The 17,052-nt window shown below is 51.6% G+C and overlaps 20 non-coding genes across 20 annotated transcripts; 8 read left to right on the top strand and 12 right to left on the bottom strand.

The window, feature by feature from the left end:
- Positions 1 to 523: 523 nt before the first annotated feature.
- On the bottom strand, positions 524 to 595 carry TRNAE-UUC (transfer RNA glutamic acid (anticodon UUC)). Its single transcript has one exon. It is a non-coding gene; the product is annotated as a tRNA-Glu (tRNA).
- Positions 596 to 838: 243 nt separating this feature from the next.
- On the top strand, positions 839 to 921 carry TRNAL-UAA (transfer RNA leucine (anticodon UAA)). The gene has a single exon. It is a non-coding gene; the product is annotated as a tRNA-Leu (tRNA).
- Positions 922 to 2,032: 1,111 nt separating this feature from the next.
- TRNAE-CUC (transfer RNA glutamic acid (anticodon CUC)) lies at positions 2,033 to 2,104 on the bottom strand. Its single transcript has one exon. It is a non-coding gene; the product is annotated as a tRNA-Glu (tRNA).
- Positions 2,105 to 2,728: 624 nt separating this feature from the next.
- TRNAE-UUC (transfer RNA glutamic acid (anticodon UUC)) lies at positions 2,729 to 2,800 on the bottom strand. The gene has a single exon. It is a non-coding gene; the product is annotated as a tRNA-Glu (tRNA).
- Positions 2,801 to 3,043: 243 nt separating this feature from the next.
- TRNAL-UAA (transfer RNA leucine (anticodon UAA)) lies at positions 3,044 to 3,126 on the top strand. Its single transcript has one exon. It is a non-coding gene; the product is annotated as a tRNA-Leu (tRNA).
- A 1,111-nt stretch (positions 3,127 to 4,237) lies between these two features.
- On the bottom strand, positions 4,238 to 4,309 carry TRNAE-CUC (transfer RNA glutamic acid (anticodon CUC)). The gene has a single exon. It is a non-coding gene; the product is annotated as a tRNA-Glu (tRNA).
- A 625-nt stretch (positions 4,310 to 4,934) lies between these two features.
- On the bottom strand, positions 4,935 to 5,006 carry TRNAE-UUC (transfer RNA glutamic acid (anticodon UUC)). Its single transcript has one exon. It is a non-coding gene; the product is annotated as a tRNA-Glu (tRNA).
- A 243-nt stretch (positions 5,007 to 5,249) lies between these two features.
- Positions 5,250 to 5,332, top strand: TRNAL-UAA (transfer RNA leucine (anticodon UAA)). Its single transcript has one exon. It is a non-coding gene; the product is annotated as a tRNA-Leu (tRNA).
- A 1,110-nt stretch (positions 5,333 to 6,442) lies between these two features.
- TRNAE-CUC (transfer RNA glutamic acid (anticodon CUC)) lies at positions 6,443 to 6,514 on the bottom strand. The gene has a single exon. It is a non-coding gene; the product is annotated as a tRNA-Glu (tRNA).
- Positions 6,515 to 7,139: 625 nt separating this feature from the next.
- TRNAE-UUC (transfer RNA glutamic acid (anticodon UUC)) lies at positions 7,140 to 7,211 on the bottom strand. Its single transcript has one exon. It is a non-coding gene; the product is annotated as a tRNA-Glu (tRNA).
- Positions 7,212 to 7,454: 243 nt separating this feature from the next.
- On the top strand, positions 7,455 to 7,537 carry TRNAL-UAA (transfer RNA leucine (anticodon UAA)). The gene has a single exon. It is a non-coding gene; the product is annotated as a tRNA-Leu (tRNA).
- A 1,112-nt stretch (positions 7,538 to 8,649) lies between these two features.
- Positions 8,650 to 8,721, bottom strand: TRNAE-CUC (transfer RNA glutamic acid (anticodon CUC)). Its single transcript has one exon. It is a non-coding gene; the product is annotated as a tRNA-Glu (tRNA).
- A 940-nt stretch (positions 8,722 to 9,661) lies between these two features.
- On the top strand, positions 9,662 to 9,744 carry TRNAL-UAA (transfer RNA leucine (anticodon UAA)). The gene has a single exon. It is a non-coding gene; the product is annotated as a tRNA-Leu (tRNA).
- Positions 9,745 to 10,852: 1,108 nt separating this feature from the next.
- On the bottom strand, positions 10,853 to 10,924 carry TRNAE-CUC (transfer RNA glutamic acid (anticodon CUC)). The gene has a single exon. It is a non-coding gene; the product is annotated as a tRNA-Glu (tRNA).
- Positions 10,925 to 11,549: 625 nt separating this feature from the next.
- Positions 11,550 to 11,621, bottom strand: TRNAE-UUC (transfer RNA glutamic acid (anticodon UUC)). The gene has a single exon. It is a non-coding gene; the product is annotated as a tRNA-Glu (tRNA).
- Positions 11,622 to 11,864: 243 nt separating this feature from the next.
- On the top strand, positions 11,865 to 11,947 carry TRNAL-UAA (transfer RNA leucine (anticodon UAA)). Its single transcript has one exon. It is a non-coding gene; the product is annotated as a tRNA-Leu (tRNA).
- Positions 11,948 to 13,058: 1,111 nt separating this feature from the next.
- Positions 13,059 to 13,130, bottom strand: TRNAE-CUC (transfer RNA glutamic acid (anticodon CUC)). Its single transcript has one exon. It is a non-coding gene; the product is annotated as a tRNA-Glu (tRNA).
- Positions 13,131 to 14,070: 940 nt separating this feature from the next.
- TRNAL-UAA (transfer RNA leucine (anticodon UAA)) lies at positions 14,071 to 14,153 on the top strand. The gene has a single exon. It is a non-coding gene; the product is annotated as a tRNA-Leu (tRNA).
- A 1,110-nt stretch (positions 14,154 to 15,263) lies between these two features.
- On the bottom strand, positions 15,264 to 15,335 carry TRNAE-CUC (transfer RNA glutamic acid (anticodon CUC)). The gene has a single exon. It is a non-coding gene; the product is annotated as a tRNA-Glu (tRNA).
- A 940-nt stretch (positions 15,336 to 16,275) lies between these two features.
- Positions 16,276 to 16,358, top strand: TRNAL-UAA (transfer RNA leucine (anticodon UAA)). The gene has a single exon. It is a non-coding gene; the product is annotated as a tRNA-Leu (tRNA).
- The last annotated feature ends 694 nt before the right edge of the window (positions 16,359 to 17,052 follow it).

Here is a 17,052-nt window from a genome sequence, read left to right as displayed (position 1 = left end):
TTGAAAAAATCCTCATAATGCCACCCGACTGTCTGTCACTTCCAAGCACAGGCCATCCTCTCCCCCTTGCTACTGAACCGATGAATTCCTGTACAATCGGGATCCACGGGAAAACACAAGAGGGACACCTAGTGGCTGCTGATGGCGCACAGACAGCTGGAACACTTTCTCAACCCTGTCTCGTTATTCAGCTTGCTGGAAGAATACATTGCTCTTAAGCGATTCAAGAGTGCAAGGGAGAAGAGTGCTCCAAAGTAGATGTATGCATCACAGCAGGGGTTTCCAGCAATTTACCTTTCTGGTGAGCTGGTACTGCACTTTACACACACATAGAGCAGCAGACTGGGTGGAGGAGTGCGTGCGCATAAAGGTGGCTGAGGGCAATGGGAGCAAAACAACCTGGGGCACAAGGGACCCAGTCCCTTTCCTCCTCTTTCGTTCATGGGTAGGGGTACCTTTTTAAGGACCTTCGTTTAAAAAAAGCTACTGGGACAAAACACTCAAATCTATGCTTTAGAGGTATCTTCCTGACCGGGAATCGAACCCGGGCTGCGGCGGTGAAAGCGCCGAATCCTAGCCACTAGACCACCAGGGAGGAGATGCTCTTGTGTGCTTGCCTTGCTCACCCCCTTATTGTGACTAAGCTAACTCCAATATAAAAATTGCCCGTAAAGTCCGAGTGGGAGAAAGTTAGGTGTCACACAGTGTGTTTGTCATAAGCAATTACCTTTAGCCTCCTGCAAAAGCCTTTTAATTCCGCAAACAGCTCTTCCTGGACAGCCGGTGCTGCAGCAGCCAGCAGAAAAAGGGAGTTGAGTAAAGCTTGGCCTTGGGTCTCACCAGGGTGGCCGAGTGGTTAAGGCGTTGGACTTAAGATCCAATGGACGTTTGTCCGCATGGGTTCGAGCCCCATTCCTGGTATGGGTTTTCAGCTGCTTTGTAAGAAAGTGCAGATGCTTTTGAAAAGCATTTTCCTGCGCCCTTCCACTGCCCCTCTCCAACAGTCCCCATTCAAGTCTCAGCTGTGGGGTCTGCTGCTATTCTGCTACCAGCATGGATGCTTCCCAAAGCAATGCAGTGCCATCTACGCAGATCCCCTGCTTAGAGAAATACACCTCCTATATCTTTTCCCACTGAAGGGAGCAGGAGGAAGTACTTGCTTCCTGGGGAACATGGGTCTGCCCCTGGGATTTTTTAACCCGGCTCTTGCAGATTTCTCCCCTTTTTTGATTTCACCTACAAGCTCTCCCTTGCCAGAGGAGCAGGATCTGCTGATGCAGGCCCGGCTGGCTCAAACGTGCAAAGGCTTTTCCCCAAACCTCTGGGGGAAAATTGAGGAGAGTTCCCTGCCCCCGCCTCCTCTCGCCTTCCGAACGGGCTTCCAAACGGGCAATGCCCTGACGGGTCCCCCACAACCCGTCCTGCCCACAGCCACACCCCTGTATAAGAGGGTGACCCATGTCCCTCACCCTCCATGTTCGAACGGAAGGCACCGTCTGTCCTGAGGGGTGTACCAGACAGGCATCTCTCCAGCCAGGCAGACCCCTGCAGCACCCGTTAAGCTCCAAAGCCTATACATTCCCAAGATGCCACAGGTCAGTATGCAAATCAGACTGCCCTGGCCACACCCTCCCTGTGGCTGGCCTCTGCTTTTTTCCGTACGTGCAGCTCAGTTTTTTCTTACCCAGATCCAGACTTCCATTTTAGCAAAAAGGTGGGTTGCAATGGGTCCAGGATGCCATTTGGAAACAAAGCCTGCAGGCCTGTCAAAGGAGACTTCCTGCCGCACGCCATGTGGTCAGAAGCCTACAAAAGGAATTGCACTTTGGAATACAGGGTCTCACTTGCTCAAGAGCCTTGCACAAGTGACTTTCCTCCCGCTGTGGAAAGCAGCTATAAAGGGACCTTGCGAAAATGATATTTGGAGCTATACTGCGTGATGCTAGGCAAACTGTGAGTCAGAAAGCAACTTCATTTTGAGAAGCCCGCGACCTACGGGAAGGAAAAGTTTTCAAGGACAGAAGAAGGACTTTTCCCTGACCGGGAATTGAACCCGGGCCGCGGCGGTGAGAGCGCCGAATCCTAACCACTAGACCACCAGGGAGCCCAGTGCCATGCAGCAAAAGTTCATACACTGCTTTCCGAATGACAAAGCTCATGGGGGCTGAAAGCTTATTTTTCTCTACAGCACATATGAATCAGAAATTGAAAAAATCCTCATAATGCCACCCGACTGTCTGTCACTTCAAAGCACAGGCCATCCTCTCCCCCTTGCTACTGAACCGATGAATTCCTGTACAATCGGGATCCACGGGAAAACACAAGAGGGACATCTAGTGGCTGCTGATGGCGCACAGACAGCTGGAACACTTTCTCAACCCTGTCTCGTTATTCAGCTTGCTGGAAGAATACATTGCTCTTAAGCGATTCAAGAGTGCAAGGGAGAAGAGTGCTCCAAAGTAGATGTATGCATCACAGCAGGGGTTTCCAGCAATTTACCTTTCTGGTGAGCTGGTACTGCACTTTACACACACATAGAGCACCAGACTGGGTGGAGGAGTGCGTGCGCATAAAGGTGGCTGAGGGCAATGGGAGCAAAACAACCTGGGGCACAGGGGACCCAGTCCCTTTCCTCCTCTTTCGTTCATGGGTAGGGGTACCTTTTTAAGGACCTTCGTTAAAAAAAGCTACTGGGACAAAACACTCAAATCTATGCTTTAGAGGTATCTTCCCTGACCGGGAATCGAACCCGGGCCGCGGCGGTGAAAGCGCCGAATCCTAGCCACTAGACCACCAGGGAGGAGATGCTCTTGTGTGCTTGCCTTGCTCACCCCCTTATTGTGACTAAGCTAACTCCATTATAAAAATTGCCCGTAAAGTCCGAGTGGGAGAAAGTTAGGTGTCACACAGTGTGTTTGTCATAAGCAATTACCTTTAGCCTCCTGCAAAAGCCTTTTAATTCCGCAAACAGCTCTTCCTGGACAGCCGGTGCTGCAGCAGCCAGCAGAAAAAGGGAGTTGAGTAAAGCGGGGCCTTCGGTCTCACCAGGGTGGCCGAGTGGTTAAGGCGTTGGACTTAAGATCCAATGGACGTTTGTCCGCATGGGTTCGAGCCCCATTCCTGGTATGGGTTTTCAGCTGCTTTGTAAGAAAGTGCAGATGCTTTTGAAAAGCATTTTCCTGCGCCCTTCCACTGCCCCTCTCCAACAGTCCCCATTCAAGTCTCAGCTGTGGGGTCTGCTGCTATTCTGCTACCAGCATGGATGCTTCCCAAAGCAATGCAGTGCCATCTACGCAGATCCCCTGCTTAGAGAAATACACCTCCTATATCTTTTCCCACTGAAGGGAGCAGGAGGAAGTACTTGCTTCCTGGGGAACATGGGTCTGCCCCTGGAATTTTTTAACCCGGCTCTTGCAGATTTCTCCCCTTTTTTGATTTCACCTACAAGCTCTCCCTTGCCAGAGGAGCAGGATCTGCTGATGCAGGCCCGGCTGGCTCAAACGTGCAAAGGCTTTTCCCCAAACCTCTGGGGGAAAATTGAGGAGAGTTCCCTGCCCCCGCCTCCTCTCGCCTTCCGAACGGGCTTCCAAACGGGCAATGCCCTGACGGGTCCCCCACAACCCGTCCTGCCCACAGCCACACCCCTGTATAAGAGGGTGACCCATGTCCCTCACCCTCCATGTTCGAACGGAAGGCACCGTCTGTCCTGAGGGGTGTACCAGACAGGCATCTCTCCAGCCAGGCAGACCCCTGCAGCACCCGTTAAGCTCCAAAGCCTATACATTCCCAAGATGCCACAGGTCAGTATGCAAATCAGACTGCCCTGGCCACACCCTCCCTGTGGCTGGCCTCTGCTTTTTTCCGTACGTGCAGCTCAGTTTTTTCTTACCCAGATCCAGACTTCCATTTTAGCAAAAAGGTGGGTTGCAATGGGTCCAGGATGCCATTTGGAAACAAAGCCTGCAGGCCTGTCAAAGGAGACTTCCTGCCGCACGCCATGTGGTCAGAAGCCTACAAAAGGAATTGCACTTTGGAATACAGGGTCTCACTTGCTCAAGAGCCTTGCACAAGTGACTTTCCTCCCGCTGTGGAAAGCAGCTATAAAGGGACCTTGCGAAAATGATATTTGGAGCTATACTGCGTGATGCTAGGCAAACTGTGAGTCAGAAAGCAACTTCATTTTGAGAAGCCCGCGACCTACGGGAAGGAAAAGTTTTCAAGGGCAGAAGAAGGACTTTTCCCTGACCGGGAATCGAACCCGGGCCGCGGCGGTGAGAGCGCCGAATCCTAACCACTAGACCACCAGGGAGCCCAGTGCCATGCAGCAAAAGTTCATACACTGCTTTCCGTATGACAAAGCTCATGGGGGCTGAAAGCTTATTTTTCTCTACAGCACATATGAATCAGAAATTGAAAAAATCCTCATAATGCCACCCGACTGTCTGTCACTTCCAAGCACAGGCCATCCTCTCCCCCTTGCTACTGAACCGATGAATTCCTGTACAATCGGGATCCACGGGAAAACACAAGAGGGACACCTAGTGGCTGCTGATGGCGCACAGACAGCTGGAACACTTTCTCAACCCTGTCTCGTTATTCAGCTTGCTGGAAGAATACATTGCTCTTAAGCGATTCAAGAGTGCAAGGGAGAAGAGTGCTCCAAAGTAGATGTATGCATCACAGCAGGGGTTTCCAGCAATTTACCTTTCTGGTGAGCTGGTACTGCACTTTACACACACATAGAGCACCAGACTGGGTGGAGGAGTGCGTGCGCATAAAGGTGGCTGAGGGCAATGGGAGCAAAACAACCTGGGGCACAAGGGACCCAGTCCCTTTCCTCCTCTTTCGTTCATGGGTAGGGGTACCTTTTTAAGGACCTTCGTTTAAAAAAAGCTACTGGGACAAAACACTCAAATCTATGCTTTAGAGGTATCTTCCCTGACCGGGAATCGAACCCGGGCCGCGGCGGTGAAAGCGACGAATCCTAGCCACTAGACCACCAGGGAGGAGATGCTCTGGTGTGCTTGCATTGCTCACCCCCTTATTGTGACTAAGCTAACTCCAATATAAAAATTGCCCGTAAAGTCCGAGTGAGAGAAAGTTAGGTGTCACACAGTGTGTTTGTCATAAGCAATTACCTTCAGCCTCCTGCAAAAGCCTTTTAATTCCGCAAACAGCTCTTGCTGGACAGCCGGTGCTGCAGCAGCCAGCAGAAAAAGGGAGTTGAGTAAAGCTGGACCTTGGGTCTCACCAGGGTGGCCGAGTGGTTAAGGCGTTGGACTTAAGATCCAATGGACGTTTGTCCGCATGGGTTCGAGCCCCATTCCTGGTATGGGTTTTCAGCTGCTTTGTAAGAAAGTGCAGATGCTTTTGAAAAGCATTTTCCTGCGCCCTTCCACTGCCCCTCTCCAACAGTCCCCATTCAAGTCTCAGCTGTGGGGTCTGCTGCTATTCTGCTACCAGCATGGATGCTTCCCAAAGCAATGCAGTGCCATCTACGCAGATCCCCTGCTTAGAGAAATACACCTCCTATATCTTTTCCCACTGAAGGGAGCAGGAGGAAGTACTTGCTTCCTGGGGAACATGGGTCTGCCCCTGGAATTTTTTAACCCGGCTCTTGCAGATTTCTCCCCTTTTTTGATTTCACCTACAAGCTCTCCCTTCCCGGAGGAGCAGGATCTGCTGATGCAGGCCCAGCTGGCTCAAACGTGCAAAGGCTTTTCCCCAAACCTCTGGGGGAAAATTGAGGAGAGTTCCCTGCCCCCGCCTCCTCTCGCCTTCCGAATGGGCTTCCAAACGGGCAATGCCCTGACGGGTCCCCCACAAGCCGTCCTGCCCATAGCCACACCCCTGTATAAGAGGGTGACCCATGTCCCTCACCCTCCATATTCGAACGGAAGGCACCGTCTGTCCTGAGGGGTGTACCAGACAGGCATCTCTCCAGCCAGGCAGACCCCTGCAGCACCCGTTAAGCTCCAAAGCCTATACATTCCCAAGATGCCACAGGTCAGTATGCAAATCAGACTGCCCTGGCCACACCCTCCCTGTGGCTAGCCTCTGCTTTTTTCCGTACGTGCAGCTCAGTTTTTTCTTACCCAGATCCAGACTTCCATTTTAGCAAAAAGGTGGGTTGCAATGGGTCCAGGATGCCATTTGGAAAAAAAACTGCAGGCCTGTCAAAGGAGACTTCCTGCCGCACGCCATGTGGTCAGAAGCCTACAAAAGGAATTGCACTTTGGAATACAGGGTCTCACTTGCTCAAGAGCCTTCCACAAGTGACTTTCCTCCCGCTGTGGAAAGCAGCTATAAAGGGACCTTGCGAAAATGATATTTGGAGCTATACTGCGTGATGCTAGGCAAACTGTGAGTCAGAAAGCAACTTCATTTTGAGAAGCCCGCGACCTACGGGAAGGAAAAGTTTTCAAGGGCAGAAGAAGGACTTTTCCCTGACCGGGAATCAAACCCGGGCCGCGGCGGTGAGAGCGCCGAATCTTAACCACTAGACCACCAGGGAGCCCAGTGCCATGCAGCAAAAGTTCATACACTGCTTTCCGAATGACAAAGCTCATGGGGGCTGAAAGCTTATTTTTCTCTACAGCACATATGAATCAGAAATTGAAAAAATCCTCATAATGCCACCCGACTGTCTGTCACTTCCAAGCACAGGCCATCCTCTCCCCCTTGCTACTGAACCGATGAATTCCTGTACAATCGGGATCCACGGGAAAACACAAGAGGGACACCTAGTGGCTGCTGATGGCGCACAGACAGCTGGAACACTTTCTCAACCCTGTCTCGTTATTCAGCTTGCTGGAAGAATACATTGCTCTTAAGCGATTCAAGAGTGCAAGGGAGAAGAGTGCTCCAAAGTAGATGTATGCATCACAGCAGGGGTTTCCAGCAATTTACCTTTCTGGTGAGCTGGTACTGCACTTTACACACACATAGAGCACCAGACTGGGTGGAGGAGTGCGTGCGCATAAAGGTGGCTGAGGGCAATGGGAGCAAAACAACCTGGGGCACAGGGGACCCAGTCCCTTTCCTCCTCTTTCGTTCATGGGTAGGGGTACCTTTTTAAGGACCTTCGTTTAAAAAAAGCTACTGGGACAAAACACTCAAATCTATGCTTTAGAGGTATCTTCCCTGACCGGGAATCGAACCCGGGCCGCGGCGGTGAAAGCGCCAAATCCTAGCCACTAGACCACCAGGGAGGAGATGCTCTTGTGTGCTTGCCTTGCTCACCCCCTTATTGTGACTAAGCTAACTCCAATATAAAAATTGCCCGTAAAGTCCGAGTGGGAGAAAGTTAGGTGTCACACAGTGTGTTTGTCATAAGCAATTACCTTTAGCCTCCTGCAAAAGCCTTTTAACTCCGCAAACAGCTCTTGCTGGACAGCCGGTGCTGCAGCAGCCAGCAGAAAAAGGGAGTTGAGTAAAGCTGGGCCTTGGGTCTCACCAGGGTGGCCGAGTGGTTAAGGTGTTGGACTTAAGATCCAATGGACGTTTGTCCGCATGGGTTCGAGCCCCATTCCTGGTATGGGTTTTCAGCTGCTTTGTAAGAAAGTGCAGATTCTTTTGAAAAGCATTTTCCTGCGCCCTTCCACTGCCCCTCTCCAACAGTCCCCATTCAAGTCTCAGCTGTGGGGTCTGCTGCTATTCTGCTACCAGCATGGATGCTTCCCAAAGCAATGCAGTGCCATCTACGCAGATCCCCTGCTTAGAGAAATACACCTCCTATATCTTTTCCCACTGAAGGGAGCAGGAGGAAGTACTTGCTTCCTGGGGAACATGGGTCTGCCCCTGGAACTTTTTTAACCCGGCTCTTGCAGATTTCTCCCCTTTTTTGATTTCACCTACAAGCTCTCCCTTGCCAGAGGAGCAGGATCTGCTGATGCAGGCCCGGCTGGCTCAAACGTGCAAAGGCTTTTCCCCAAACCTCTGGGGGAAAATTGAGGAGAGTTCCCTGCCCCCGCCTCCTCTCGCCTTCCGAACGGGCTTCCAAACGGGCAATGCCCTGACGGGTCCCCCACAACCCGTCCTGCCCACAGCCACACCCCTGTATAAGAGGGTGACCCATGTCCCTCACCCTCCATGTTCGAACGGAAGGCACCGTCTGTCCTGAGGGGTGTACCAGACAGGCATCTCTCCAGCCAGGCAGACCCCTGCAGCACCCGTTAAGCTCCAAAGCCTATACATTCCCAAGATGCCACAGGTCAGTATGCAAATCAGACTGCCCTGGCCACACCCTCCCTGTGGCTGGCCTCTGCTTTTTTCCGTACGTGCAGCTCAGTTTTTTCTTACCCAGATCCAGACTTCCATTTTAGCAAAAAGGTGGGTTGCAATGGGTCCAGGATGCCATTTGGAAACAAAGCCTGCAGGCCTGTCAAAGGAGACTTCCTGCCGCACGCCATGTGGTCAGAAGCCTACAAAAGGAATTGCACTTTGGAATACAGGGTCTCACTTGCTCAAGAGCCTTGCACAAGTGACTTTCCTCCCGCTGTGGAAAGCAGCTATAAAGGGACCTTGCGAAAATGATATTTGGAGCTATACTGCGTGATGCTAGGCAAACTGTGAGTCAGAAAGCAACTTCATTTTGAGAAGCCCGCGACCTACGGGAAGGAAAAGTTTTCAAGGGCAGAAGAAGGACTTTTCCCTGACCGGGAATCAAACCCGGGCCGCGGCGGTGAGAGCGCTGAATCCTAACCACTAGACCACCAGGGAGCCCAGTGCCATGCAGCAAAAGTTCATACACTGCTTTCCGAATGACAAAGCTCATGGGGGCTGAAAGCTTATTTTTCTCTACAGCACATATGAATCAGAAATTGAAAAAATCCTCATAATGCCACCCGACTGTCTGTCACTTCCAAGCACAGGCCATCCTCTCCCCCTTGCTACTGAACCGATGAATTCCTGTACAATCGGGATCCACGGGAAAACACAAGAGGGACACCTAGTGGCTGCTGATGGCGCACAGACAGCTGGAACACTTTCTCAACCCTGTCTCGTTATTCAGCTTGCTGGAAGAATACATTGCTCTTAAGCGATTCAAGAGTGCAAGGGAGAAGAGTGCTCCAAAGTAGATGTATGCATCACAGCAGGGGTTTCCAGCAATTTACCTTTCTGGTGAGCTGGTACTGCACTTTACACACACATAGAGCACCAGACTGGGTGGAGGAGTGCGTGCGCATAAAGGTGGCTGAGGGCAATGGGAGCAAAACAACCTGGGGCACAGGGGACCCAGTCCCTTTCCTCCTCTTTCGTTCATGGGTAGGGGTACCTTTTTAAGGACCTTCGTTTAAAAAAAGCTACTGGGACAAAACACTCAAATCTATGCTTTAGAGGTATCTTCCCTGACCGGGAACCGAACCCGGGCCGCGGCGGTGAAAGCGCCAAATACTTGCCACTAGACCACCAGGGAGGAGATGCTCTTGTGTGCTTGCCTTGCTCACCCCCTTATTGTGACTAAGCTAACTCCAATATAAAAATTGCCCGTAAAGTCCGAGTGGGAGAAAGTTAGGTGTCACACAGTGTGTTTGTCATAAGCAATTACCTTTAGCCTCCTGCAAAAGCCTTTTAACTCCGCAAACAGCTCTTGCTGGACAGCCGGTGCTGCAGCAGCCAGCAGAAAAAGGGAGTTGAGTAAAACTGGGCCTTGGGTCTCACCAGGGTGGCCGAGTGGTTAAGGCGTTGGACTTAAGATCCAATGGACGTTTGTCTGCATGGGTTCGAGCCCCATTCCTGGTATGGGTTTTCAGCTGCTTTGTAAGAAAGTGCAGATGGTTTTGAAAAGCATTTTCCTGCGCCCTTCCACTGCCCCTCTCCAACAGTCCCCATTCAAGTCTCAGCTGTGGGATCTGCTGCTATTCTGCTACCAGCATGGATGCTTCCCAAAGCAATGCAGTGCCATCTACGCAGATCCCCTGCTTAGAGAAATACACCTCCTATATCTTTTCCCACTGAAGGAAGCAGGAGGAAGTACTTGCTTCCTGGGGAACATGGGTCTGCCCCTGGAATTTTTTAACCCGGCTCTTGCAGATTTCTCCCCTTTTTTGATTTCACCTACAAGCTCTCCCTTCCCGGAGGAGCAGGATCTGCTGATGCAGGCCCAGCTGGCTCAAACGTGCAAAGGCTTTTCCCCAAACCTCTGGGGGAAAATTGAGGAGAGTTCCCTGCCCCGCCTCCTCTCGCCTTCCGAACGGGCTTCCAAACGGGCAATGCCCTGACGGGTCCCCCACAACCCGTCCTGCCCACAGCCACACCCCTGTATAAGAGGGTGACCCATGTCCCTCACCCTCCATGTTCGAACGGAAGGCACCGTCTGTCCTGAGGGGTGTACCAGACAGGCATCTCTCCAGCCAGGCAGACCCCTGCAGCACCCGTTAAGCTCCAAAGCCTATACATTCCCAAGATGCCACAGGTCAGTATGCAAATCAGACAGCCCTGGCCACACCCTCCCTGTGGCTAGCCTCTGCTTTTTTCCGTACGTGCAGCTCAGTTTTTTCTTACCCAGATCCAGACTTCCATTTTAGCAAAAAGGTGGGTTGCAATGGGTCCAGGATGCCATTTGGAAAAAAAACTGCAGGCCTGTCAAAGGAGACTTCCTGCCGCACGCCATGTGGTCAGAAGCCTACAAAAGGAATTGCACTTTGGAATACAGGGTCTCACTTGCTCAAGAGCCTTCCACAAGTGACTTTCCTCCCGCGTGGAAAGCAGCTATAAAGGGACCTTGCGAAAATGATATTTGGAGCTATACTGCGTGATGCTAGGCAAACTGTGAGTCAGAAAGCAACTTCATTTTGAGAAGCCCGCGACCTACGGGAAGGAAAAGTTTTCAAGGGCAGAAGAAGGACTTTTCCCTGACCGGGAATCGAACCCGGGCCGCGGCGGTGAGAGCGCCGAATCCTAACCACTAGACCACCAGGGAGCCCAGTGCCATGCAGCAAAAGTTCATACACTGCTTTCCGAATGACAAAGCTCATGGGGGCTGAAAGCTTATTTTTCTCTACAGCACATATGAATCAGAAATTGAAAAAATCCTCATAATGCCACCCGACTGTCTGTCACTTCCAAGCACAGGCCATCCTCTCCCCCTTGCTACTGAACCGATGAATTCCTGTACAATCGGGATCCATGGGAAAACACAAGAGGGACACCTAGTGGCTGCTGATGGCGCACAGACAGCTGGAACACTTTCTCAACCCTGTCTCGTTATTCAGCTTGCTGGAAGAATACATTGCTCTTAAGCGATTCAAGAGTGCAAGGGAGAAGAGTGCTCCAAAGTAGATGTATGCATCACAGCAGGGGTTTCCAGCAATTTACCTTTCTGGTGAGCTGGTACTGCACTTTACACACACATAGAGCACCAGACTGGGTGGAGGAGTGCGTGAGCATAAAGGTGGCTGAGGGCAATGGGAGCAAAACAACCTGGGGCACAGGGGACCCAGTCCCTTTCCTCCTCTTTCGTTCATGGGTAGGGGTACCTTTTTAAGGACCTTTGTTTAAAAAAAGCTACTGGGACAAAACACTCAAATCTATGCTTTAGAGGTATCTTCCCTGACCGGGAATCGAACCCGGGCCGCGGCGGTGAAAGCGCCAAATCCTAGCCACTAGACCACCAGGGAGGAGATGCTCTTGTGTGCTTGACTTGCTCACCCCCTTATTGTGACTAAGCTAACTCCAATATAAAAATTGCCCGTAAAGTCCGAGTGGGAGAAAGTTAGGTGTCACACAGTGTGTTTGTCATAAGCAATTACCTTTAGCCTCCTGCAAAAGCCTTTTAACTCCGCAAACAGCTCTTGCTGGACAGCCGGTGCTGCAGCAGCCAGCAGAAAAAGGGAGTTGAGTAAAGCTGGGCCTTAGGTCTCACCAGGGTGGCCGAGTGGTTAAGGCGTTGGACTTAAGATCCAATGGACGTTTGTCCGCATGGGTTCGAGCCCCATTCCTGGTATGGGTTTTCAGCTGCTTTGTAAGAAAGTGCAGATGGTTTTGAAAAGCATTTTCCTGCGCCCTTCCACTGCCCCTCTCCAACAGTCCCCATTCAAGTCTCAGCTGTGGGATCTGCTGCTATTCTGCTACCAGCATGGATGCTTCCCAAAGCAATGCAATGCCATCTACGCAGATCCCCTGCTTAGAGAAATACACCTCCTATATCTTTTCCCACTGAAGGGAGCAGGAGGAAGTACTTGCTTCCTGGGGAACATGGGTCTGCCCCTGGAATTTTTTAACCCGGCTCTTGCAGATTTCTCCCCTTTTTTGATTTCACCTACAAGCTCTCCCTTCCCGGAGGAGCAGGATCTGCTGATGCAGGCCCAGCTGGCTCAAACGTGCAAAGGCTTTTCCCCAAACCTCTGGGGGAAAATTGAGGAGAGTTCCCTGCCCCCGCCTCCTCTCGCCTTCCGAACGGGCTTCCAAACGGGCAATGCCCTGACGGGTCCCCCACAACCCGTCCTGCCCACAGCCACACCCCTGTATAAGAGGGTGACCCATGTCCCTCACCCTCCATGTTCGAACGGAAGGCACCGTCTGTCCTGAGGGGTGTACCAGACAGGCATCTCTCCAGCCAGGCAGACCCCTGCAGCACCCGTTAAGCTCCAAAGCCTATACATTCCCAAGATGCCACAGGTCAGTATGCAAATCAGACTGCCCTGGCCACACCCTCCCTGTGGCTGGCCTCTGCTTTTTTCCGTACGTGCAGCTCAGTTTTTTCTTACCCAGATCCAGACTTCCATTTTAGCAAAAAGGTGGGTTGCAATGGGTCCAGGATGCCATTTGGAAACAAAGCCTGCAGGCCTGTCAAAGGAGACTTCCTGCCGCACGCCATGTGGTCAGAAGCCTACAAAAGGAATTGCACTTTGGAATACAGGGTCTCACTTGCTCAAGAGCCTTGCACAAGTGACTTTCCTCCCGCTGTGGAAAGCAGCTATAAAGGGACCTTGCGAAAATGATATTTGGAGCTATACTGCGTGATGCTAGGCAAACTGTGAGTCAGAAAGCAACTTCATTTTGAGAAGCCCGCGACCTACGGGAAGGAAAAGTTTTCAAGGGCAGAAGAAGGACTTTTCCCTGACCGGGAATCAAACCCGGGCCGCGGCGGTGAGAGCGCTGAATCCTAACCACTAGACCACCAGGGAGCCCAGTGCCATGCAGCAAAAGTTCATACACTGCTTTCCGAATGACAAAGCTCATGGGGGCTGAAAGCTTATTTTTCTCTACAGCACATATGAATCAGAAATTGAAAAAATCCTCATAATGCCACCCGACTGTCTGTCACTTCCAAGCACAGGCCATCCTCTCCCCCTTGCTACTGAACCGATGAATTCCTGTACAATCGGGATCCACGGGAAAACACAAGAGGGACACCTAGTGGCTGCTGATGGCGCACAGACAGCTGGAACACTTTCTCAACCCTGTCTCGTTATTCAGCTTGCTGGAAGAATACATTGCTCTTAAGCGATTCAAGAGTGCAAGGGAGAAGAGTGCTCCAAAGTAGATGTATGCATCACAGCAGGGGTTTCCAGCAATTTACCTTTCTGGTGAGCTGGTACTGCACTTTACACACACATAGAGCACCAGACTGGGTGGAGGAGTGCGTGCGCATAAAGGTGGCTGAGGGCAATGGGAGCAAAACAACCTGGGGCACAGGGGACCCAGTCCCTTTCCTCCTCTTTCGTTCATGGGTAGGGGTACCTTTTTAAGGACCTTCGTTTAAAAAAAGCTACTGGGACAAAACACTCAAATCTATGCTTTAGAGGTATCTTCCCTGACCGGGAACCGAACCCGGGCCGCGGCGGTGAAAGCGCCAAATACTTGCCACTAGACCACCAGGGAGGAGATGCTCTTGTGTGCTTGCCTTGCTCACCCCCTTATTGTGACTAAGCTAACTCCAATATAAAAATTGCCCGTAAAGTCCGAGTGGGAGAAAGTTAGGTGTCACACAGTGTGTTTGTCATAAGCAATTACCTTTAGCCTCCTGCAAAAGCCTTTTAACTCCGCAAACAGCTCTTGCTGGACAGCCGGTGCTGCAGCAGCCAGCAGAAAAAGGGAGTTGAGTAAAACTGGGCCTTGGGTCTCACCAGGGTGGCCGAGTGGTTAAGGCGTTGGACTTAAGATCCAATGGACGTTTGTCTGCATGGGTTCGAGCCCCATTCCTGGTATGGGTTTTCAGCTGCTTTGTAAGAAAGTGCAGATGGTTTTGAAAAGCATTTTCCTGCGCCCTTCCACTGCCCCTCTCCAACAGTCCCCATTCAAGTCTCAGCTGTGGGATCTGCTGCTATTCTGCTACCAGCATGGATGCTTCCCAAAGCAATGCAGTGCCATCTACGCAGATCCCCTGCTTAGAGAAATACACCTCCTATATCTTTTCCCACTGAAGGAAGCAGGAGGAAGTACTTGCTTCCTGGGGAACATGGGTCTGCCCCTGGAATTTTTTAACCCGGCTCTTGCAGATTTCTCCCCTTTTTTGATTTCACCTACAAGCTCTCCCTTCCCGGAGGAGCAGGATCTGCTGATGCAGGCCCAGCTGGCTCAAACGTGCAAAGGCTTTTCCCCAAACCTCTGGGGGAAAATTGAGGAGAGTTCCCTGCCCCGCCTCCTCTCGCCTTCCGAACGGGCTTCCAAACGGGCAATGCCCTGACGGGTCCCCCACAACCCGTCCTGCCCACAGCCACACCCCTGTATAAGAGGGTGACCCATGTCCCTCACCCTCCATGTTCGAACGGAAGGCACCGTCTGTCCTGAGGGGTGTACCAGACAGGCATCTCTCCAGCCAGGCAGACCCCTGCAGCACCCGTTAAGCTCCAAAGCCTATACATTCCCAAGATGCCACAGGTCAGTATGCAAATCAGACTGCCCTGGCCACACCCTCCCTGTGGCTGGCCTCTGCTTTTTTCCGTACGTGCAGCTCAGTTTTTTCTTACCCAGATCCAGACTTCCATTTTAGCAAAAAGGTGGGTTGCAATGGGTCCAGGATGCCATTTGGAAACAAAGCCTGCAGGCCTGTCAAAGGAGACTTCCTGCCGCACGCCATGTGGTCAGAAGCCTACAAAAGGAATTGCACTTTGGAATACAGGGTCTCACTTGCTCAAGAGCCTTGCACAAGTGACTTTCCTCCCGCTGTGGAAAGCAGCTATAAAGGGACCTTGCGAAAATGATATTTGGAGCTATACTGCGTGATGCTAGGCAAACTGTGAGTCAGAAAGCAACTTCATTTTGAGAAGCCCGCGACCTACGGGAAGGAAAAGTTTTCAAGGGCAGAAGAAGGACTTTTCCCTGACCGGGAATCAAACCCGGGCCGCGGCGGTGAGAGCGCTGAATCCTAACCACTAGACCACCAGGGAGCCCAGTGCCATGCAGCAAAAGTTCATACACTGCTTTCCGAATGACAAAGCTCATGGGGGCTGAAAGCTTATTTTTCTCTACAGCACATATGAATCAGAAATTGAAAAAATCCTCATAATGCCACCCGACTGTCTGTCACTTCCAAGCACAGGCCATCCTCTCCCCCTTGCTACTGAACCGATGAATTCCTGTACAATCGGGATCCACGGGAAAACACAAGAGGGACACCTAGTGGCTGCTGATGGCGCACAGACAGCTGGAACACTTTCTCAACCCTGTCTCGTTATTCAGCTTGCTGGAAGAATACATTGCTCTTAAGCGATTCAAGAGTGCAAGGGAGAAGAGTGCTCCAAAGTAGATGTATGCATCACAGCAGGGGTTTCCAGCAATTTACCTTTCTGGTGAGCTGGTACTGCACTTTACACACACATAGAGCACCAGACTGGGTGGAGGAGTGCGTGCGCATAAAGGTGGCTGAGGGCAATGGGAGCAAAACAACCTGGGGCACAGGGGACCCAGTCCCTTTCCTCCTCTTTCGTTCATGGGTAGGGGTACCTTTTTAAGGACCTTCGTTTAAAAAAAGCTACTGGGACAAAACACTCAAATCTATGCTTTAGAGGTATCTTCCCTGACCGGGAACCGAACCCGGGCCGCGGCGGTGAAAGCGCCAAATACTTGCCACTAGACCACCAGGGAGGAGATGCTCTTGTGTGCTTGCCTTGCTCACCCCCTTATTGTGACTAAGCTAACTCCAATATAAAAATTGCCCGTAAAGTCCGAGTGGGAGAAAGTTAGGTGTCACACAGTGTGTTTGTCATAAGCAATTACCTTTAGCCTCCTGCAAAAGCCTTTTAACTCCGCAAACAGCTCTTGCTGGACAGCCGGTGCTGCAGCAGCCAGCAGAAAAAGGGAGTTGAGTAAAACTGGGCCTTGGGTCTCACCAGGGTGGCCGAGTGGTTAAGGCGTTGGACTTAAGATCCAATGGACGTTTGTCTGCATGGGTTCGAGCCCCATTCCTGGTATGGGTTTTCAGCTGCTTTGTAAGAAAGTGCAGATGGTTTTGAAAAGCATTTTCCTGCGCCCTTCCACTGCCCCTCTCCAACAGTCCCCATTCAAGTCTCAGCTGTGGGATCTGCTGCTATTCTGCTACCAGCATGGATGCTTCCCAAAGCAATGCAGTGCCATCTACGCAGATCCCCTGCTTAGAGAAATACACCTCCTATATCTTTTCCCACTGAAGGAAGCAGGAGGAAGTACTTGCTTCCTGGGGAACATGGGTCTGCCCCTGGAATTTTTTAACCCGGCTCTTGCAGATTTCTCCCCTTTTTTGATTTCACCTACAAGCTCTCCCTTCCCGGAGGAGCAGGATCTGCTGATGCAGGCCCAGCTGGCTCAAACGTGCAAAGGCTTTTCCCCAAACCTCTGGGGGAAAATTGAGGAGAGTTCCCTGCCCCGCCTCCTCTCGCCTTCCGAACGGGCTTCCAAACGGGCAATGCCCTGACGGGTCCCCCACAACCCGTCCTGCCCACAGCCACACCCCTGTATAAGAGGGTGACCCATGTCCCTCACCCTCCATGTTCGAACGGAAGGCACCGTCTGTCCTGAGGGGTGTACCAGACAGGCATCTCTCCAGCCAGGCAGACCCCTGCAGCACCCGTTAAGCTCCAAAGCCTATACATTCCCAAGATGCCACAGGTCAGTATGCAAATCAGACAG

The sequence above is a fragment of the Lissotriton helveticus genome, chromosome 4_1 (genome assembly GCF_964261635.1).
Source record: "Lissotriton helveticus chromosome 4_1, aLisHel1.1, whole genome shotgun sequence".
Lineage (NCBI taxonomy): Eukaryota > Metazoa > Chordata > Amphibia > Caudata > Salamandridae > Lissotriton > Lissotriton helveticus.
This window is presented reverse-complemented; position numbering and strand designations above follow the sequence as displayed.